Consider the following 22,119-nt stretch of genomic DNA (forward strand, 5'->3'; position numbering starts at 1 on the left):
AAGGACACCACACAAGTTGTTATGAAAATAAAGGATATTTATTTATAACAAGACTATCCTGGCTCTTTATGAGTCAGGGAGCTAAGCACAATACAAAACTCTTAGGAAAATACTTCTGGTTGCACAATTTACACAAATGCCCGAGGGCACGAAACCATTACACTGCAAGTGGAAGGGGAGAAGTTAGAAAGTCTAAAGTTACTGATTCCGGAGTGATCCGATCAGTGGGACTAAACGAAAAAGGAACTGGACACTTGTAAAGCGAACCTGCGATGGAGCACCGAAATGCTCGAGTTACCTAGCCCAGAGGCTGCGGCGGTTGAAGGTTCGGCAAGATGTCGGAAGTCCTCGTTGTAGTCTCAGGAGCCTGAAAGAAGAGTTGCTGGCAGGCGACCAGTGTCGATGTTCAGCGAGATCCAAACCTGGATCGGTGATGAAGGAAACCTGAAAGCAGAGGGGACTAAGTTCTCAACCGCTAGCCAGCGATCGTGTGGGCACCAGGGGGGTACCGGCTGAAGTCACCTCGACCAGGTGAGTGGATGACGTCGGACTCGGCTGTTCCTCGGACCAGGAGGCGCGGCGGCGACCAGGAGGGAGGGCGAGCTGTCCCACGCAGGTGTCTGCTGTCGATGATGCTGGGCCCAGGAATGGGGCAGCGGATCTTGGCAGTGGCAAGTCCACGCGGTGGAGTCAAGATGGCGTCTGGAGTGGACCAGGAGGGTCCGTGGTACTCCTCTGTTGAAGGGGAGCAAGAGCCAGTCTGGAGCAATCAGACTAGTGATGAAACAAACGTGGTGCGTCGTGAAGAGGGCCACAAGCCGGTCGGCAAGTGGTCGAACAACGCGGTGAACAGCAAGGAGCGGAAGGGCCCCCACGCAGATCTCGGGGATGCTGGGGAGGCAGACTTTGGTGCTGGAGCTGCTCAGGGTTAGGGCTTCTCAAACCCTAGGTGCACTCACTCGAGGGTCCCTCAGTGGGCGTGCTAGATAAGCGTCGTGCAGGTTCTGAAGATGGCCGGTCCCGCAGGTCTCGTCACACCTACGACTCTCAGCTGGGCTGATGAGGGAGGTAAAAGGTCAGAGATGGCAGGGAACTCTGGTCTCGTTGAGCTGGGCAGTCTTGATCCGTAGGAGAGACTTACAGCAAACCGCAAGCGCTTAGGTGGTGCCTGCTGGTGCAGGGTGGCTACTCCTTAGCCACAAGGGAGAGTCTTCAGAAATAGTCAAGAGTTCCTTTCGTGGAAAGTAGTTCAAGATTCAGAATTATCCAATTTGGGAAGGGGACTCGCTCCTACCTTTATTCTAAGAAAAAGGGGCTGGCCCGTGACTAGGTTCTACCTATGGGTGGAGCCAGGAGGGGGGTGGTTACACCCCTATCCTTTGTCCGGCTTCGCCCCAGCTCAGGGGCTGGTGTGCCCCCGAAACTGGTTTGAGCCGGGCTATGCACAGTGAGCACCGGGGTGCCACTGGCAATCACCTTCCTTTCAGCCCTGCCTACCTGGGATACACAAACCCTGTCTGGGATGGTGCTAACACCGCCCTCGACAGGAAACCCTTTGTCCAAGCTCCCCTCGCTGGAAGGTCTCCCAGCAGCAGGAGGTCAGACTTGTGTCTGGTGGCAGCATCCATTTTGTGATGCTGAGGCTTGAGTCAACTTTAACCGGGGTTCAAGGTTACTTCCATGTCGTGCCCCTCTAAAAGGGGGGAATGCTAACCCCGTCGCCAGAACTGGCGAGGGGTTCGTATTCCGATTCGTATGACACCTTACTCGACATGTGTAGGTGATGCGATGCCAAAGTTAGCAAATAACCGCGAGGATTATAATGCATTTAAAAGTAGTTGGCCCGCGTCACCATGGAACGGCTATTAGGACTTGGTTCCGCAAGCCGTCGACGGGCTCAGCTCGCGCCAGAGCACCGTCCCACATGATTCCCTGCACTCTGCCTTCAGGATTGCTAAGGCCTGCCATAGGAGTGACTGATAGGAATCCATGTGTCCATTTTTGGGTTAGGTGTAGGAATACTACACCTACAGCAACGGGTGATTACACCACGTTGCCCCAGCTGCCGTGCAGCCAGTTGTGTCAGATTTGGGCGGCTATTCCAGGGGTGGCATAATACATGCTGCAGCCCCCGGTAGGCCCTGGGTACACCGATGCCCTGGATACCTGTGGTATGCTGAGACAGGGACTGACAAGGCGGCCCAGTTCCAATTGGTGGATGCACCTAATGTACATGTGTTTAATTTCGAGAGAGAACAGCTAGGCTGTGGGTCTGATTGGCAGGCCCACAGCCGGGGAAAGTCATAAACCAATGAAGCAAAAGCAAAAAATCTGGGTGATCATAGGATTGCAGACCCTACTCTCCTACAGGGAGGGACAGTGATGAGAGAACGAGAGCTGTTGAACTGAAGGTTAAGTCTGACAACTATGCATTCAGTTTCTGATATCCTGAAGACAAGCTGGTCTATTAGTGAGTTAAATCCAATAGAAATCCTGATCTACCAGTAACTGAGTATTATTGATGTCAATTCGAAATTACAGATGTATGATGTTACACAATGGTTGAATGAACACATTCAAAAGGTTTATTATTGTACAAGGAAAGAGTGTTGTTCTGTTGTACGGTTCCTACTAATCAAGTAAGACAGTGCCTTTGGACAACATATGCATCAAAATATGGGGACTGAGTCCACTCATATAATCAGAATATGTTGGCCCAATTCCTGGCTTGCTCACAGTGCGCCATCTAGACCCCTAAATCTGACAAGGTACTGGATGGTGTCTGCAACCTTAGGACATGACCACTCTGACTCCCCTGAGGAAATCATGGAAACAGATTTACCCTTTCATGGTTACATAGGCATGCCTTAAGGGAGAGACAAGAAATAAGCAAATTGACATTTCAAACATGTATTGAAGCAATTGGATTTTTGCGTAAAATACATGAGCTGCAATTATTAGTAGAAGGAAACAAAACAGTTACCAACCAACATGTGAAGATGAATAATTCAACCATTATCACCTTACAGAGATTATATGAATATATATCATAAGAAGAACCCTACCTACACTGGCTCTGATCTAGAGAGCGTAATAAGAAGTGCATTATTCCAGATCTCTTGGAGCAGCTTAACTCCCCCATTTACCTGTATGTGTGATGTATCCATGAGCCAGTTTTCTGTAGAACAGACCGCCGTCCTTTACTGGATAGCGATGGAAGTCAGCAGGGCTGGCAATCAGTCACAGGCGAACGTTCAGGATAATCCATGGAAGTGCTCCTTTGATGCGCCTAATCACAGAAGCAGTTTATATAATGAAACTAGCTTCGCTCGCACTGGGTCTGAGGTTTTGTGCTAAGTCATTGTTTGCATTTCCGATTCAGAACTGTCTCCAGACAACAACATACAAGGGCAGCATGCTCAGTGTTCTGTATCCTTGAACAAAATGTACAGTGTCTTGAGAAAATGCTTACAAAGAAATGTGCGTTACAAGCAGAACATTTTCTGAGTACTTTATGTACGTGAGGAAGTACATTAAAAGTCACTGTCTGAAAAGATGTCAAGTGTAAATGTGAACTTGTAAAAATGGACGCTTTTGTGCACGGGCCCTGTTGAAACCCACAACAGTTCTCCTTTGCTTTTCTTATTTTCATTTTAGTTAAAACAGTTACAGAGCACTTGTATTAGAGAATTGTTCCTTACTGAGTTGAATGGTCTGTTTAACAGGCCTTGTTTGCTGTGAAGAGTTCATACAGGTTGGCTGTTGACGATATCTATCATGTCAGGGGTGTGTAGAACTGCCAACTGGGAGCATGAGCACAGGACAAGGTGTATAGCTCAAGAGGCATATGGTGAGCATTTTTTACCTTGAGGTAGTAATTCTGTTTTCAACAAGCCAAAACAAGAGGAACCATTGGTGCCTCAGACCAATTGTCAGAGCCAGAGATTTCATAAGAAGGTGGGAAGAGGAGAAAGTGATCTGACTGTTGAGGAGACTGAAGGCAGTTTCGGACTGCCCACAGTGGCTTAGGTGTGTCTGCCCATATTGATTGCTGATTGGTCCTATTGTACTGTTTGGGGAAGTGGAAAAGGAAGAAACAAACTGATTGGCTGGTAGAGACTGGATGTATTAGTCCAGCTTATGTTGGTTTTTGAGTACTTTTGCCCCTTAGTAGTCAATGATTGGTTCTATTAGCTCTATAAGGGTGGGTAGGCAGGTAAGGAAGGGAGGGATGAAGCTGAATGACTGGAGGAAGCAGGTGGCTACCAGGATAGGAGCTGCAGCTTCTGTTGTATTTTTGCCATCAGAATTCCTGTGCATGTACCTTGATATCCCTACATTTCACCAATGATTGCTCCTCATCAAACACTTATAAGTATGTGCTCCAACTGTCACTGGAATACAGAGACTAGTTCAACTTGTCACGTAAAGATAATAACAAAACTACAAGTTAACGAAGAGAAGTATGGCAAGGATGTTTGAAAAATAAAGATTGTGATAACATGACGCACAAGTTACTACTTGTGTAAGAGACATTAGTTGGTGATGGATTCGTTACCTTAGAAAATCCCCAGGCGTCGGAGTGGATCCGGAAAGTTTTTCGTCCGCAGTACCGCTGTGCGTCGGTAGGTGGTGTCGTGCGGCACTGCGTCAGTCACCGTAAGCGCCGAGATGACGTCACAGACTACTTAGGCGCCACCCATGCGCACTAACATCGGTTCTGTACACGACTTTCCCGCGCTAGGAACGCAGAGCCAAGCAAGAAACTGACCACTGGTGCCATGAAATTAGGGCCCTGAAAGGGATGACCTTAACCCTAGAAATCAGTTCCCAGAACCGGATGGGTGGGGCGGTAAAGAATCTATTAACTAATGTCTCTTACAGATATATTATTACACAGGTAGTAAATTGTGCATCTGAAAGAGACACATTAGTGATGGATTCCTTACCTTAGAATAGATACCCCAGCAATGCCAACCCCGGTGGTGGGTCGGTGAATAGATTACACCAGAAAGTCACGGAGAACAGAACAGCCAAAGAAGCCGTCTCTCCAGACTTGACTGTCAAGGCAGTAATGCTTGGTAAACGTGTGCAGCGAGGCCCACATAGCTGCCTGACAAATATCCTGCAAGGGAACGCCGCGTCCCAAGGCCGCATTGGCTGCCGTTGCCCTGGTAGAATGGGCACGCAGCCCCAAAGGAGGCTCCTTCTTAGCCAACGAGTAACATGCTTTGATGCACAGAACGGCCCACCGAGAGATGGTTAGTTTGTGCACGGCCCGACCTTTTTTGGCACCCACGTAGCCAACAAAGAGCTGGTCATCCACCCGTAACTGTTGTGTGCGCTTCAGATAGAACGAGAGCACACGTTTTGGGTCCATACGGTGGAGCCTCTCTCCCTCTTTTGAAGGATGCGGAGGCAGATAGAAGGTGGGCAAAGAGATGGTCTTCCCGATGTGGAAGGGCATGACAAACTTTGGCAAGAAAGTAGGACGGGTCCTTAAAACCACCTTGTCCGGATGAACAGAAAGGAAAGGAGGTTTAGAAGAAAGAGCCTGGAGCTCACTCACTCTTCTGGCAGAGGTGATAGCTACCAGGAAAACCGTCTTTAGAGTGAGAAGACGTAAAGGACAGTTATGAAGGGGCTCAAAAGGAGCGCACATCAGATAGGTCAAGACAAGATTTAAGTCTCATTGAGGCATTATGAAAGGCACGGGAGGAAACGTGTGCATAATGCCTTTCAGGAAACGGTTAACAACCAGGGACTTAAAGAGAGAAGGCTGATCTGGAAGCCTTAGAAAAGCAGAGATGGCCGAAAGATAACCTTTGATAGTGCCCAGAGCAGAGCCCTGCTGGGCCAAGGATACTAGGAACAGAAGGACCTCAGAAAGAGGGGCAGAAAGGGGATCCACAGACTTTGCTGTGCACCATGCCTTAAACTTGTTCCTCCAGCAGGCGTACATCGTCTTAGTGGAGGGACGCCTGGCTACCAGAATGACATCACAGACTTCAGGAGGAAGATTGAAAGCTGTCAACTGTCGCCGCTCAATCTCCAGGCATGGAGGTGGAGGCTGGACAGGTTCGGGTGGAGGACAGTCCCCTGCTGCTGCGACAGAAGATCCTCCCAAAGAGGCAGACGGATCGGGGGAAATCGATCGCCATGCTGACTAGCTCGGGATACCAGTATCTTCGTGCCCAATCCGGAGCCACAAGGATGACTTGGGCCCAGTCGCGCCAAATCTTCTTCAGCACTCTGGGCAGAAGTGGTATAGGCGGAAAGGCATACAACAGACCGAAACTCCACTCACGCCGAAAAAGGTCGCCGAGCGAGTGCCGCCTTGGAAATTCCAGTGCAGAACTGATGACATTGCACGTTCTCTTCGGTGGCGTATAGATCTAACCAAGGCTCTCCCAACTGCAGAAAAAGACCTTGTGCCATGTCCGAGTGCAGATGCCATTCGTGATCCATCAAGCACCGGCGGCTGAGTTTGTCCGCCCTGGCATTCAGGGAACCTGCCAGGTGTTGAACCACCAAGGTAATGCCTTGATGTTCCAGCCATGTCCAGAGGCGCAGAGTCTCCTGACATAGGGTCCACGAACCCACCCGCCCTGTTTGTTGCAATACCTCATGGCGGTGGTGTTTTCCGTGAACACCTGTACCACACTTCCCCGGACAAAGGGAAGGAATGCCTTCAGTGCAAGACGGATCACCGGAAGCTCCAAAATGTTCATATGGAGCCGGGACTTCACCAGAGACCAGAGGCCTCTGATCTCCGCCTCTCCCAAGTGGCCGCCCCATCCCAGGGGGGATGCATCCGTCACCACTGTGTGCTCCGGTTGGGGAAGGCAGAGGGTTCTGCTATTAACCCAATCGCGATCCGTGAGCCACCACTGCAATTGTCGTGCAGTGCCCTCCGAGATCTGGACATGATTGGACAGGTTGCCCTGATTCTGTGCCCACTGGAGCTTCAGGTCCCACTGCAGAGCCCGCATATGCCATCTGGCATGTTGCACTAGCAGGATGCAGGAGGCCATCAGGCCCTGCAGCCGGAGGGTCATCCTGACTGAAACCCAGGATAGAGGCTGAAAGATCGGAATCATAGCCCGAATATCCCAGACTCGCTGCTCCGGAGGATAATCCCGAAACCGCGTCGAATCCAGAACCGCTCCGATGAAGGGGAGCTACTGAGAGGAAGTCAGGTGCAACTTTGGCACGTTGATGGAGAACCCCAGCAAATTCAGGTCGTCGGCCGTAGTCTGAAGGTGGGTGACGACTGTCTGGGGCGAGCCCGCCTTCAACAACCAGTCGTCGAGGTACGGGACGACTGGCACCCCTGACCTGCGCAGATGAGCTGCGACCACCGCCATCACTTTTGTGAACACCTGAGGGGAGCTGGTAAGGCCGAAGGGGAGCACGGCAAACTGAAAATGCTCCTGGCCTACCCTGAACCGCAGGTAACGCCGGCAGGACGGGAATGTGAAAATATGCATCCTGGTGAGAGCGGCGGGGGAGGCACAGGGGAAAAAATAAATGCTCCAAAGGCACCGGGAACAGCGCCGGTCGGCCCTGATCCGGCTCTATTTCCCAATTAGGGTCCCAAGCCGGAGCAAAATAGCCCGGAGACTCAGGCAAGGACGGAGGCGAACGAACGGAACCCATGGCGGCGCTGGGAACGGAGCCGCAGGGAGGGCCGGAGCCGCCGGCAGCAAGCAAGGGCCCTCAGTAGGGACCGCGGAGCCCAAAGGTACGCCGGTGGGAGCTCTAGGCCTGAAAAGGTGATCCAAGGCGGCAAGAAACTCTTGCACCTGGGGCGGAGTCGCAGACAGACCCAGATAGGGTGGGTAGGCCGCGGGACTCCTAGGTTCCAACGGAGCTGCAGGGGAAGGACCCTGTCCCCCTCGTCCGGAGACCGACGGGGGGGACGTCGGAGAGCGAACACGCTTCTTCGACTTTTTCTTGTGACATCTCTTACCCGATTCAGAGGGTGAAGACTTCGACCCCGAGGAGCGATGATGGCAACGCGGTCGGTCCCTCGAGCGACCCTTGGACCTCGAACAGCGAGGAGACTACTGCCTGGCCTTCAACAGCTTTCAGGACCGCTCCCGCAAAGCCTTCGGAGCCATGGCCAGACAGTCGGAACATGACCGGGAGTCATGGTCACGCTCCAGACAGTAGAGACAGACGCCATGGGGGTCGACATCGTACGGCAATAGGCCCCGCAGGATTTAAACCCAGGCATCACTATGCGGCACCAGGAGTCAAGACTCAAAAGAAGTAGAGGCAAACGTCTCAAAAAGTCAGTCAAAAAGTGACTAGGGTACGTGCTCTAACCGGATATGCGCTTGCTGGCACAGAAAAAGAAAGAACTAACGTCAGCGCGCATGGGTGGCACCTAAGTAGCCTCCGTGATGTCATCTCGGTGCTTACGACGCCAGCGACGGACGCGGAGCCGCACGACGCCACCTACCGACGCGCAGGGGTACTGCTGACGAAAAACTTTCCGGATCCAGTCTGATGCCTGGGGATATTCTAAGGTAGGGAATCTATAACTAACGTGTCTCTTTCAGATAATCCTCTCACCTCACCAAAGAGTTGTGTACAGATAAAGGAGAGTGGGGTGTTTATATAGTAACTCTTTGTAGCTCTGTTCTGTGTCAGGCTACAAGCTATTCAAATGTGACCTTCTACTAGTGCTTTTATCCATGCTGTTAATACTGTGGCAATGTAGTAGCTTGCAATGCGAGTGGTCTCAAATGTAAAATGAATCCTAGTGTTGTCAGACAACCAAGGTTCAAGAATGGCTAACACTACACAATTTAGTGAATGGGGAGCCAGGTTTCAAGAAAATGTCTCCTAAGTCCCACAGTTACTAGGCAACACTTCATGGAAATAGGCAGTACCGGTAACACATAGGTGTCTGCACACAAGGTAGACTATTGCTCTAGGAAAAAGTACATTGCAGAACTACACACGAAGAAAGGGAACATGTTTTTTAGGTCTGGCCTACCAACAGCAAATGCGCTGTCGCTTTGTGAGGGAGGGCTATTGTTTACTATAAAGGTCTTAGAGCTCACTCATTGCTTACCATTCATTGACTTCATTGTCGCTCTTATTTGTTGTCACCTAATTGGCCAGCGCTTGCCAATGCAGATTCCTGTTCTTTCGTTCAGAGCATAAACCAAGTACTGATTGATTTAGTTTGATTAGTGTCCTTCCGCTGTCAATCCCCTGCTCGCTGTGATTCAGGTGCTACTTTCTTTATTCTTCTGACCGTGTTGCTTCATGCAGTCCCACCCCACTTGCTTCTTGCCAGCATCCCGTTTACATAGATCGTAGGTTGAGACAATTAGTAACATATTGTATTATAATTACCTTTATATAGCCTTCCCTTCCCTTCCCACCCCTCCTTGATTCTTCTCTGCATCAGATGTTTACATATTTATTTAGAAAGTTTTATAAAATGCGAACGTGGCCATTGCCGGTGTCAGAGCGCTTAACAATTGTTCAGAGACAAATAGAATCAATAATATCATAGTCAAAGACAATACAGGATATGGCAGCAACCACGATAAGGGAGGGTACAACACGTCAAGATCAATAGATCAGAAACAATAACATTAAAAGAGAGCAGCAGTCATGAGTTTAACTGATGTGTCACGAAAGGTACGAAGAGAGGAGATCCTAGGATCGAAGACAGAAATTTGTTCCTAAGTAGTACTTTAACTTCTTTCTTGAAAGATGCTGTTGAGGGATTCAGTTTGATTTCAAAGGGCAAGGCCTTCCAAATTCTCAGCGTGATCCTACAAAAAGCTCGATTATAGGTTTTTTTTAAATTGTAGGTCAAAATAATTGGTAACATTTTATTTATGTAACACTTACTAGCCCTTGCAAGGCTTAGAAGTGTTATAGAGCAATTCAGTGGCAACTCTGCCAGCTTTCCATACCACATCAGGCCACACAATGCCACTCTGTGCCACACAATGCTACTCCTCTTAATGCCACATCATGCAGTGCCACGCCACACATTACCACTGAATTCGCCTCCATGTAATGGTACTCCATGCCACACAATTCTGCTCCACACCACACTACACAAGGCTGCTACACTCCACGCCACATGATACTCCGCTCCAGGCCACACAAATGCCACTCCAACCCACACAATGACTCTCTATTTCAGTCCACACAGCTTCAACCTACACAATGTCACTCCACTATCCTTTTCAATCAAAATAACAGACTTACATGTTCATTTCTCAAATTTCATATTCCACTATACTAATCCACCACTAATCCTTTATTGGTTCCAGAGTAGCATGCTACTTTCCAATAAAGCACTGCAACACCTCATCAGGGTGGCAAGCACTATATAAATGCAAACCTTTTTCCCTCTTCTACCCCTCCACTATCCTTCTCAATCCAAATAACTGACTAACGTATCCGCCATTTAAATTAGTTTCATATTTCGCTATACTAATTCACCACTAATCCTTTATGGGTCCTGGAGTAGTGTGCTACTTGCCAAAAAAGCGCTTCAATGCCTTCTCAGGGTAGATAAATGCAATTACAATACAATATCTAAAATCCTCACATTTATAACTTGTATATTATATAGTTTTTGGTGTTTCAGAAGGCTGTAAATAATAGGTTGAACATTTAGCCAGTTTGATCAATCAATCAATCAACCTTAGCAGGATGAGAGGTTGAGTTGACTTTGGTGGAATTCCAGAGTATAACTTGCATGCCACCTCACTTCCTAACAAGTGCTCAACTCGATGAGCCACCTTGCAGAAGCTGGAATAGCTGTGGTCTCGCTATTTGCCAGGTTTCTCAGTGAGTAGACACTCAACGGTTCTCCATTATCTTGGGACTTATGCCATGGGATCATACTCCAATGCCCCCAAACATGAGCACCTTATAGGGCAGTTGAGGAAATGCATCCTTATTGTGGTATATTAGTGAACACAGAACACTGCATTCTTACATACGAAGTAAAAACGCAACTGAATTCTAAAGTATGGTACCTATGTAGCCAATTTGTTGTACCAATTTTTTTTTAATAAAAAGGTACGTTGGGCACCGACTCTAGCAAGTCTATCTCTGTCTTTACCAATGTATGCTGGTTCATATAATCACGTACTCACTGTAGAAAATGGTTGTTTGCGTGTTTAAGCACAGTCTAGTGCATGGTATTCCTTGACGTACATTTCATACTTTAATAATTCTTCAGAGGAACAATTCATGGTGATGTGCTATGTATTGCTGCTGTATTATTCTTGGATTAGTGCCAGTGCAACTTCCAGCTGCTAATTCTGGGCACCAGACTTTAGCAAACAATTATAATTATGCTGTATAGCAGTGTGGCTAAAAATAATAACAAGCATTTACAATGCAATAGGTCTCGCATTTGTTGGAGTTGGAGATATTGGCATTGTAAATGGCAATGTTTTTTATTGTATGTTTTTTCCTTTGCAGTGGAGCAATTCTTTAAAGAAAGAAAATGCACACTATACCATATGTTATTTCATTTAATAACGCGCACGGCTACTCGGAGTGTCCCGGCGCGAGCAAAGGGGAAACAGACATAACCTAACCCTCACATGAAGAGATGAATTTTTAACAATTTTTTAAAAACAACAATGTCATCAGCCGAACGAAGAGCAAGGGGGAAGAGCATTCCAGGCACGTGCTGCCAAAACGGACAGGGAAGCACCCCCCAGTCGCTGCCGCTGGAAACCAGGAATCTTTGCCAATTTAAGGGAGGCAGAGCGCAGAAGTCTCCCAGGAACGTAAAAAGAAAAAAGTTTCTGCAGATAAGCCGGACCAAGGCCATGGAGCACCCGACATATTATATGCTTTTATAGCAACTGTACAGTAAAGCAATGGCTATGTTAACGTAAAGAAGTGTGAAATGATAAAAAATACAAACAAGCATTGGCATTGCCAATAGGTCTCGCCTTTGGGACCTTATAAGTGTTTAGCCATGCAACAGTTGTTGATGTTGCACCAAGGATATTGTGCTGCATAACTAAACACTTATAAGGTCCCAAAAGCGAGACATATTGGCTATGCCAATTCTTGTTGAGTTTGTGTGTGTTTTATTGTGGATGGGTGAGTGACTAAATCCAAGAGTGAACCAATAGAAGACTGAATGGATGCCTGAGTGGTAAGTGCACATGTATGAGTTGCAACTAAACAGATGTTGCTGCTACCCAACTAAATCCCACTCTTTTCTAACGACCCAAAATGGAACAAAATGCTGCTCAACCTATTGTAATTCTGAGATGTGACAAGTAGCTTCTATCTAGCATGATGGCAGAGGGCATGGAATGACGCCTGCTTTCTGATTCATGCCCCAAATGCTCTGCACTCATGTATGACAGATAAAATTCTGCTCAACCCACTGGGAGTCCAACATGTGACAAGTGACTTCCACCTTTGCAGGCCTATTAACCTACTGAGTTTTCTTTCTGGTATGAGGGCAATGGGGTGGAGGGGGATTAGGTGAGAGCTGTAGCCTGGTGCATGCCTTAAATGCAACGGGACTATAAATAAACAGAGATAGTTCTCAGTTCATGGTGAGGAAAGATATCGAATTAACACCTTTCTGGTGCGATCATCCTATTACAACTTTCAGAGTAATCCTGTGCGCTCCACACAGTGCATTTAAAAGAATATTACAACTCAAGGCTCCTTTATGCAAGCTGTTTTTGTAGTGCCTTCCGATGGACCAAAATACAGTGTGTTGTGAAATAAATAGATCATTAGCAATAAAAACCCTGTAATAGAAGTTATACAAAAAGTGCTAGCAAATAGTGGCATTGAAGTCATTAGTGCAGCACAGATTCTTGTGCATACAGGTGTTAAGTGTCTACTGCACCCCAATTATGCCTGCTTTTTACTACATAAACAAAAGTGGGGAGCATTTTCCTTAACTGCATTATAATCCATGGAACTCTTACTATGCTGTTCTGTTGAAAACACCGTTGAGATATTACTTATTTTATGTTTATGCGATTGTGTTGAAATGGCTGCATACTTGTGTCATATGCAGTGTATAAGATACTACCTTAACAGAAGCAACATTAAACACAATCCACAAAGAGCCAAATTAAGACAGTCATACATGCACTTAAATGTTGATGGGTGCACAGGTGTCAATGCATTCGATTAGATGGATGAATGGACGCAACTTCATACAAAGATCAATGGATTGGCTGGACAGATGGATGGGAGAGAAACCTAGCTAGATGCATGGGGATTATGTTAATGGATGAATACAGGCACAGGTGAAAGATTTGCTGAATTGTTGAGTGGCGGATATATGGGGATGGATGGATGAATGCATGGGAGTGGGAGTACTGTATGTAGGGTGGGGTGTGTCTAATTGCACAAATGCATATTTTCATCCAACATGCACACAAGAAACATGAACAAGCCAGACCGGCACCAAAGCAGCATATGGTGGATAACAGTACTAGGAAACAGTCAACAATGTTTAGAGAGGCCTGTTGGGTGGCCATAAATACTGTGCGAAATCAGAGTACAGACAACAACCAGAGACATGACTTGGCAAACCTCGTGAGACCAGTGCAGGACGGTCCTGCTGAAGACACTGCCAGAAGATGGGATATGGAAACGATGGCATCCTAGTTAGGCAAGGGGTGGGAGAGAACTCGGGCCTTATTTATTACACAGTACAATGAACTGCGAAGTTAACTGACTACATAATCGGAAGGAAAAAGTCCACTTAGGACATCACTAGCCTACTATTTCTGATCGAAGCGATCACCGTGTAATCCAAACACTGGGGCTCCCAGCGTGAAATCCCTCTGTTTAGGCAGAAATCATCTGCAGGACTCTTAGCAGTCACAAGCACCACTTTGGATTCGTTAACAATGCAGTCTGTCAAGAAGAACTTGAGGGAAAGGAAAGGTCTTCTTATGCTCCTTACGAGTCCCATCCTTTCTTTTGGGGAAGATCAGGCTTGATAAGGGAAGGAAGAGAAGGAAGGAGAGAGTGAGGTGAGGAAAGAGGATGAAGAGGGACTGGCACAGTGAGTGGGGAGCTGGTGATGAATAACAACAATGGCAACAGAGGTGATAAAGAGAAGACACCATAAAAAGCACACGAAGATAAAACAAGAAGGTAAAAAAGCAGAGGTAAAAAAAGACTAACAAAATAAGCAGGTATAAAAGCAATGTCCTAAACAAATGGGTATCAAGAACGAAAAGGTGATTGTTACAGAAGCAGGAGAGGGTAAAGAAGGGACGAGTAATAGAGGAGACTGTTGAGAAGGTTAAAGAAAAGAAGAAAAGAAAGACTAGCATTGGCCGCGCGGCTCACTGAGAACATCAAAGCGTCCGAAAGGAGGGGTGAGTGCAAGCCGAGGTGACAAGGGCTGGGCGAGAAGGGAGGGGGGGTGGGAATGCCAGCAGCAGAGAAGTCTGAACAAAGCGGACGAAAAGGGAGGGGGAGAAGGGAGGAGGGAGTGTGAGCAGCAGCTGTTCACGTGCACACCATCGTGCACTCAAGCTTCAGGCCTGCAAAATCATGTGGGTAGCACTTTGAAAACCCGTATACTAAATGCTCTCCGAGCAGCGCATGCGTGCTGGCTCAGCGAGACCTAAAAAGGAATTTAAAATGTAGGATGGAATGTACAGCAGGTGACAGGGACTACCTATTATTTAATACAACTGTATATTTAAAAAGAACACACAGGTGGCCGAAGGCTCTTCTATATTTTGTTTCAAAGAAAACAAGAGGTTGAACAAATCACTTTACCTTCCTTTAGTTATTCTGTGACTGAGATGAGCATTGCAGTTAATAAATCATGGGATGACCTTTTTACTCATCGCTGGTTGTTATTTGACACCCGTGTCGAGGGCCGCACTCTCTTTTAAGGGGTGATGTGGTTTGCATGAAATGTGAAATTGTGTGAAAGGTGCCGGGAGAATCTCAATGTAAAAAGTGAAACAGGAGAGCATGAATGTCTCTTCCCAGCTGCCTGACTTTCTTCAATTTTGTTTTCTGATCCTGTCCTCTGGATTCAGCTAAAGAGCTGACAACAATCCTGGTCAGTAGTACTGCCGCTGGGATCAGCGCCACTGGCAACACCATCCTGGGCAGAGCAGAGTGCAGGTTATCTGCAGAACTAGTGCCAGTGACCGTAGAGTGTCAGACGGCTTGCTCGAAGTATGGGGACACATGCGTGATAGTCACTGAAACTCCTAGCTCTGACACCTTGTGTGATGAGCAGGTAATCAAGGAGGTGTCCCGGAACCCCACCCTGGAGTAAATTTATGTGTGCGAAGGGCTGGTAGCTCTGAAGGGGGGTTTGCGAGATGCGGCATCTGGGGGCAGCGCTGAAGGAGGATTTGCAAGATGAGGCCATAAAATCAAATAACAAAAGAGATGTCTTGGAGCCTCGCCCCAGAGCACAGTTATGTGTGCAAAGAGGGGGGCAGTGCTAAAGGGGGGCTTGTAAGATGCGGCATCTTCTGGGGCAGCGCTGAAGGGGGGATTCGTGAGATGAGGCCATAAAATGCCCCTAGCTGCAACAGCAGAAGGAAGGGGGCCTCACTGAGGGAGGTTTCCGAGGTCCGACCTCTAAAGGAGGGGGTGGGGCTGGCGAGATGCAGTTGTGAGATGCCCCCAGCTGCAATGGGCTTCCGTGTCTGTGAGGGTGGAAGTATGCAACAGGCCTAATCGTTGCACGGAAAGCACCATATTTATACACATGCATGCAACCCTAATGCTTGCGGGGAGGCACCTTATCCATGGTGTGCTGCGCCCACCTGATGAGCCTTCTTATGCTGGGAAATGCTGCATTTCTCTGCTTAGAGGGTGGGGGAATGGCTCATCATAATGATAACTATGAGTAGTCAATTTTTAGGGGCCAAGGGTGGGAAGTTTTGGTTCTCCTGGCGTGGGATGTGGCCTAACTTAACTGGTTCGTTTCGGTGCGGTCGGTTTTATTTTGTAATCCTAATTTCACCGTAACTATAATGTAACATTTATCTGTTACATAGCCAGGCTCACTGGAATTGTGATTCAATGGTCGGACCTTTACCGCATGATTATTTCAATCATTGAAGTGCCGCATTTGCCACATAAAATCTGCAGTTCGCACAGCAGATGAGTTTAACAAGAAATGTTTCTAGCTCAAACGGATCTAGTTACCTGAGTCACTGTTGCCATGAGGTGTGTGCGTGGGATGATGCAGCGCCAAGACCGGTTAGCATCACCTCGAGGACCTAGGACCCGAACTGATGCATGTCAGCCGGGAACATCAGGTGATGTCCCAGGAATGTGCTGTGTGTGGGAGGCGGGCAGGGGCCACTTATGCTGGCCAGACACTGGTATCCCCACCGGTGTGACTCATGCTGACTCCATGCCTCTGTGGCCTAGTTAGTGTATGGGAGAGTACCAGCCCCTCCCCCAAGTCGTCTTGCTCATGCAGCATGGAGCGCAGGGTGTGTGTGCTTTTCTATCGTGCCAGACTGTGACGAACTTCATGGAAAGTCGCCGGTACTCACCCCAAGCTTGCAGGACAGATAGACCCAGGTCATCCTCTGTCCGGACGGTCCCTTAGGCGAGCTTAGGGTCACCGATGGCATCCCTTATGGAGACCCTGTGTACTCAGTTGAGACTAATAATTTATTCACATGTTACTAAATAAGGGGTCTTTCTGTTTAGACCCACAGAAAACTAAACTTTGCCCATAACATGGTAAGTTCCACATGCACAAATAATGCCAGCCATCGATGGAATAAGGACCCATTAAGCTCTGCATTAAAACAGGAGTACACCAGCATTTTGTTTTGTAAATGTGTTTGACATATCTTAATCCTATTATCAAACACGGTGCATCTCGCCTTCCCGTCCAGTGATTAGTCATATCTGTGACCGCTTAAAAATGCTGAGCGGGTGCACAGCTGCTGTGAGCCCGGCCCCTGTCTGCGGTGTGTACCAGTGACACCGCGTTGCTCTGCAATCCATTTTATCCTCCCCACGATCACTGGAGCCTGGCAGCGGCAATAAAGAGCACCCAAGTCTCCGCATGCCCCGACCGATAAAAACAGTAGTCAGTTTCATGCTGCCATCCTCGGGCACCCTTTTACTGGACCAAACATTTTATAATTTCACTTGATACCAGGCATTCATTTTGCATGCTCTGTGTAACCCTGCCGTACCGTACAGGCCTGTTTCTCCTGTTAGTTGTCAGACCTCGCTAGCTATTCGATCGCTCTGCTTTAGGGTGACCAGATTCTCAAAACAACGAGTGGTGCGCGCGCCACACCGAGACATCCGTTTCCTATTATCGCGCACGCCTCTGTGCACGATAATTGCAAACAGAGGTCGAGCCTGTGGGTAACCGACACCAATAGGCCATGGGCGGAGCAATGCGCACGTCTTTGGCCAACTGCATGCTGTCTTTGTTAAAAAGACGCACGCAAAGGCCAATAGCGTGTCCCAAAAGGATTCCTAGGTCAGTTTTGAAACCCCCTACAAGAGGTCTCTCGTTGCACGAGCAGAGCTGCGCACTGCAACGCTAGACGCGAGACCTAAAAAGGACTATGATGCATCTATTGCTAATGCACTTAAGCAAAAAGCTACATTAGCCCTGCCTCTGTCACAGAGCTTTTTACAATTAGTTTTTAGCCACACTGCAAAGCATCAGCGCTGCGTTACAGAATGGCTACAAAACATTAACACTCTTCTCCTTTTGTTTAAGTAAACCTAAATTGATTAATAGCAACACACGCTTTTGGTACAAAGGAATTTGTGTGTTCTAAGTGTAGTTAGATAGCTCTTACAACCCCTGATGAGGCATTGAAGCGCTTTCCTGCAGCGAGTAGCACTCTACGCCGGAACCCAAGACTAGTAATTAGCTGGTTAGTACAATTTTTTGTAAGGTTTTTTTCATGTGCCTTAGTTGTGTTAGAAGTGTGCTCTTAAATTGTGTGTTTAGTAAAGTTTGGGTAGGGATAGGATGAATGGAGAGGATTCTAAAAGGGGAAGTGTGCGAGTTATTTTGAAAGTATTGATCGAGTGTCCTTGTTAGTTGGGTGGCATGTTTTATGAGGGGGGTAAAGATTGAGAAGGATGCTTGGGAGTTCAAAGTAGTCAGAGGATTCGGAGAAGTCATGAAGAGAAGGGTTTGGAAGGACATAATATTTTATAATAGCAAAGTGTAAATAATGTATACACACATTTATACCCCTGATGCTCAGGTTTGTTTGCTTGATTAAAGCCCTCTATATAAATACCATATGTACATAGAAACACCAATATTTTCATGGTCTGCTGCCATATTTAGCATGTAGTGCATTTTTATGGTGTTAAGTAACTATAATTACCATATATACATAACTATACACACGGCACTTATTATAGTTATTAGTTGCAGGCATAACCCTCTTTATATATGCACCTATATGTACATGTAAGCAGCAGTTTGATACAGTGTCGTGTAATATATAATTTTCCAGGACATCGATGTATCTGCTTATAAGAGGAGGCATAGTTCACATTACAAAGATGCGTACTTGCATGACAACAGTTCTTTTCCATATCCTGTTTAGTTTGTCATGTATGAGTATACTGTTGTGGTATTTTCTTGAGTTGTGAGTATGGTCGTCATGTGGGGGGGAAGAGCCAGCTTCTGACTAAACTTCTGAAGTGGAGGTGATTGTCTGTGGATCTTATGTTTGCGGGGAATTCCATAGTTTGGCTGCTTGAACAGAGAAAGATGTTTTTTTTCTTGTATGTAGGAATTATGAGGCGAGGAGCCATTCTTGGGCATAGATTCTTTTGTTGTATGTATTTGTGTATTTTCGTCCTAAGTCATCTTTTGCCACGGGTGATACAAAGCAGCTTGAATGAGGATATTGTCGCAACTTTTAACCAGTGTAGCGCCCTCAAGGCAGGAGAGATGCATGCTTCTGCCTTTATATGTAGGAGTCTAGCATCAGAGTTCTGATTTCTTTGTAGTTTTCTCATTGTAGGCAAAGTTAAGCCATGATACAGAACATTAGCGCAGTCAAACTTTGATAGGACAACGGAGAGGTTAGCTTGAACCTTGTGCAGGAAGATGTGTTGCAGTATTTTCATTGTGAGAAAAATTAATTTGGCTACCATGTCCACTTGAAGATTTACTGACAGTTTGGTGTTCATGGTAATTCCACGTTTTTTTAACCTCCTTAGATATTTTTGGAGGTGGTCCTAGATTATCAGACCAGGCGCAGAGAAGGCTGTAGGTTTTCCAGCAGTCACAGTTTAGTATCTCTGTTTTGAAGGCCTTCAATTTGAGATAGATCAATGTCATCCATTGGTTGACGGCAAGCAAACAGTATTGAGATTTAAGGTCCGTTGGGCTTTCCAGGTTCAGAAGTATCTGTGTCATCTGCTAGTTATAGGAGGTGATGTCAAAACCATTGATCATATCTGGTAGCAATTTCATGAAGATTTTGAAAAGTATTGGTGAGGTGATTGAGCTTTGAGGGACACCTGCTTTAATCTTGTATGATTTAGAAGAGAATGGGAAGGTGTGTATATTATTTTTTCTGTTTCATAGATAGGCTGAGATCCAAAGTGGAGCTGTGCCCTCTATTCAGGTTTCCTCAAGTATTTGGATGAGTGTCAGATGATCCACTGTGTCAAAGGCCACTGAAAGGTCCAAGAGAAGAAGGGCAGAAACTCCATTCTGGTCCAATGTATTTTTATGATCATCCGAGATTAGGGCTTCTTCCTGGATAATAACCAGCTTAGAAATATTGAATTGTAATATCTGGGCGAAAGCTAATCTTTCTATGAGTCGGCCCATCAATGGCCCATTTGGAATAGGTCTGCAGCTGTTGGGTCTTTTGTCCAAGTTGTTTCTCAGCCCAGTTGCGAGATATACATAATGTATCTTTTTGCTTGTCGATTTCAGCCCTCTGCAGCACTCCTAGCGACTGAGCTCCATGCTGCGTGTATATAATAAACAGTTATTGGTTTTTATTCTCTGCTGTCTGACCAACTCTTCATTTGGTATGGAAGTGTGAGAGGTGGTCATTAGTGAACCGGGTGACCCTAAACGGGCCACTTCCTTCAGTTGGCGCCCGCACAGTGACTCCATCGGGTGATTAGGAGGGTGACCGCATGCCCCCTTGAAAATGGTGATGACACCGGGTGATGGGGTTTCCGTGGTCGAAATCTGTTTAAGGCCGTGCACCCCCCTTCCCCTTAACAATGGTACCAGTCCGAGGGGGATTGGGTCCTTGGGATCGAAACCGACCTTCAAAGGGGGAAGTGGTGAGGGGGTTGCGGCAGCATACCCCCCTCTTACATGATGCCGGGCCCTGGGGGATGGTTGTCTCTGGGGCCAAAATGGGCCCTGGAGTATGGCTATGTGTGCTCCACTTCCCCCTAAAATGTGGCAGGGCCCCCAGTGGAGGTATCCTTAGAGACAAAATGGGGCCAGGGAGAGGGCCGCGTGCCCCCTCGCTATAAAAAATTACACTGGACCCCAGGGGACGGGCTCCCTTGGCGCCCAGGGTGGGGGGCTGTGAGCGTCCCCTCCCCTTTATTTAAAAGACTGGTGGGGGAGTGGGGGGGTTTGGGGAACCCAGGGCCTAACAAGGCTTTGGGAGGGAGGCCACATGCCCTTCCCTTCCCCTTTATTTAAATAAGTGGCCTAGGGGATGGGGTCCCAAGGGTCGATAACTGCTCTGGGAGGGAGGCCGTGTGCCCACCTCCCTTTAATTAATTATTTATTTTTAAAGTCCCTGGGAGGTTCGAGTCCTCGGGGCCCTTGCCCTCTGGCCAACTCCCTATTAATACTTAGTTACCAAATGCAACTTCCCATGCGAGCCCTTTGGTGGGTTGGTTGTAGGGGGGGGGGGGGGGGGGGGGGGGTGTTGGGTGCAGTGCCTGGCCACAGGTTAGGTCATGCAGCCAACCTTCCGCAGATCACAGCCGAATGCAGTGTGTGGGAGGGGGCATATGGTAATTAAGCATTACTTTATGTTTAAAAAAATTAAATCCTAGAACTTCACTGGTTAAAGTAGAGTTATAATTTTAAAACCTTAGAATTCACAGAAAAACCTAAAAGGTTAGAGTAAAGTTATAGTTTGTTGAATTCTCAGTAACAAGGAAGTTTTGAGCTAAAAAAACCGAAAAAATCAACAGCTATGTTTAGCAACACTAAGTAGAACTTCCGCCATGCACGCTTAGGACATCACTCATGACGTGTTCTACGACATCATTTATGACAACACTGATGGAATTCGAAGACATGGTCATAACAGAACATCTTACTCATGAGGAAAGAAATATAAGTGGAAATAACTAGACACTATAGAATGGCAACAACAAAAAAATGACCCGTAGATAATGAATGCTCTCATCATGTCATAATGCTTCTGGTGGCCAGTGAGTGCTGCTCTTGCAAATCATTTAGCGTCCAGTCAGTCATACTGCTGTTGGCTCACGGAACATGAAATGCTGTCTTTACTGAACCAAAACACAAATAATTTTTCTTTTTCTGCAGTCAGTACAAATGATAACAATAGGACTCCAGTACACTTGGTGGGCACTTCAAAACGCATGAAATGCATTGAACTTTTAGCCCTTTTCTGGACAGTGCTCCTCAAAAGTCTGTTGAACAGACAAGGTTAAGCGATAGCTGCATTGTCAAGCCAGACCGTTTTAAGAAAAGAAAGCCTTAACAAATGTACTCTTCTTGTTTTTTTGGTCCCGTTCGAAATGAATTCCAAATGTTACATTTGGGCGAATCACGATTTGGTTAGAAACAATCTTTGTACTCGGATCATAAAGTTCAACTATTTTCATTTCACAACTGAGCAAAGTTTTAAGACTGCACACCTATTTAATCTTAGATCGCCAAATAAGGTGCGGCTTCAAACTTTTCATGTGCCAGCAAATACTAAACCTGGTTCACAGAATCTGCAGTCGGAATACCCATTTCTTTTTTTATTTCAGTCTAGTAACCTACAGAAGTGACTACATGGTAGATATGTATGCTTGTATCAGCGTAACAAACCGTATTAGGCCCCCGTCAAATACTATTAACAAATTTGACACATATTAAGAACTGAATTGTGTGGTGTAGTC

The sequence above is a fragment of the Triturus cristatus genome, chromosome 11, assembly GCF_964204655.1.
Source record: "Triturus cristatus chromosome 11, aTriCri1.1, whole genome shotgun sequence".
Classification (NCBI taxonomy): domain Eukaryota; kingdom Metazoa; phylum Chordata; class Amphibia; order Caudata; family Salamandridae; genus Triturus; species Triturus cristatus.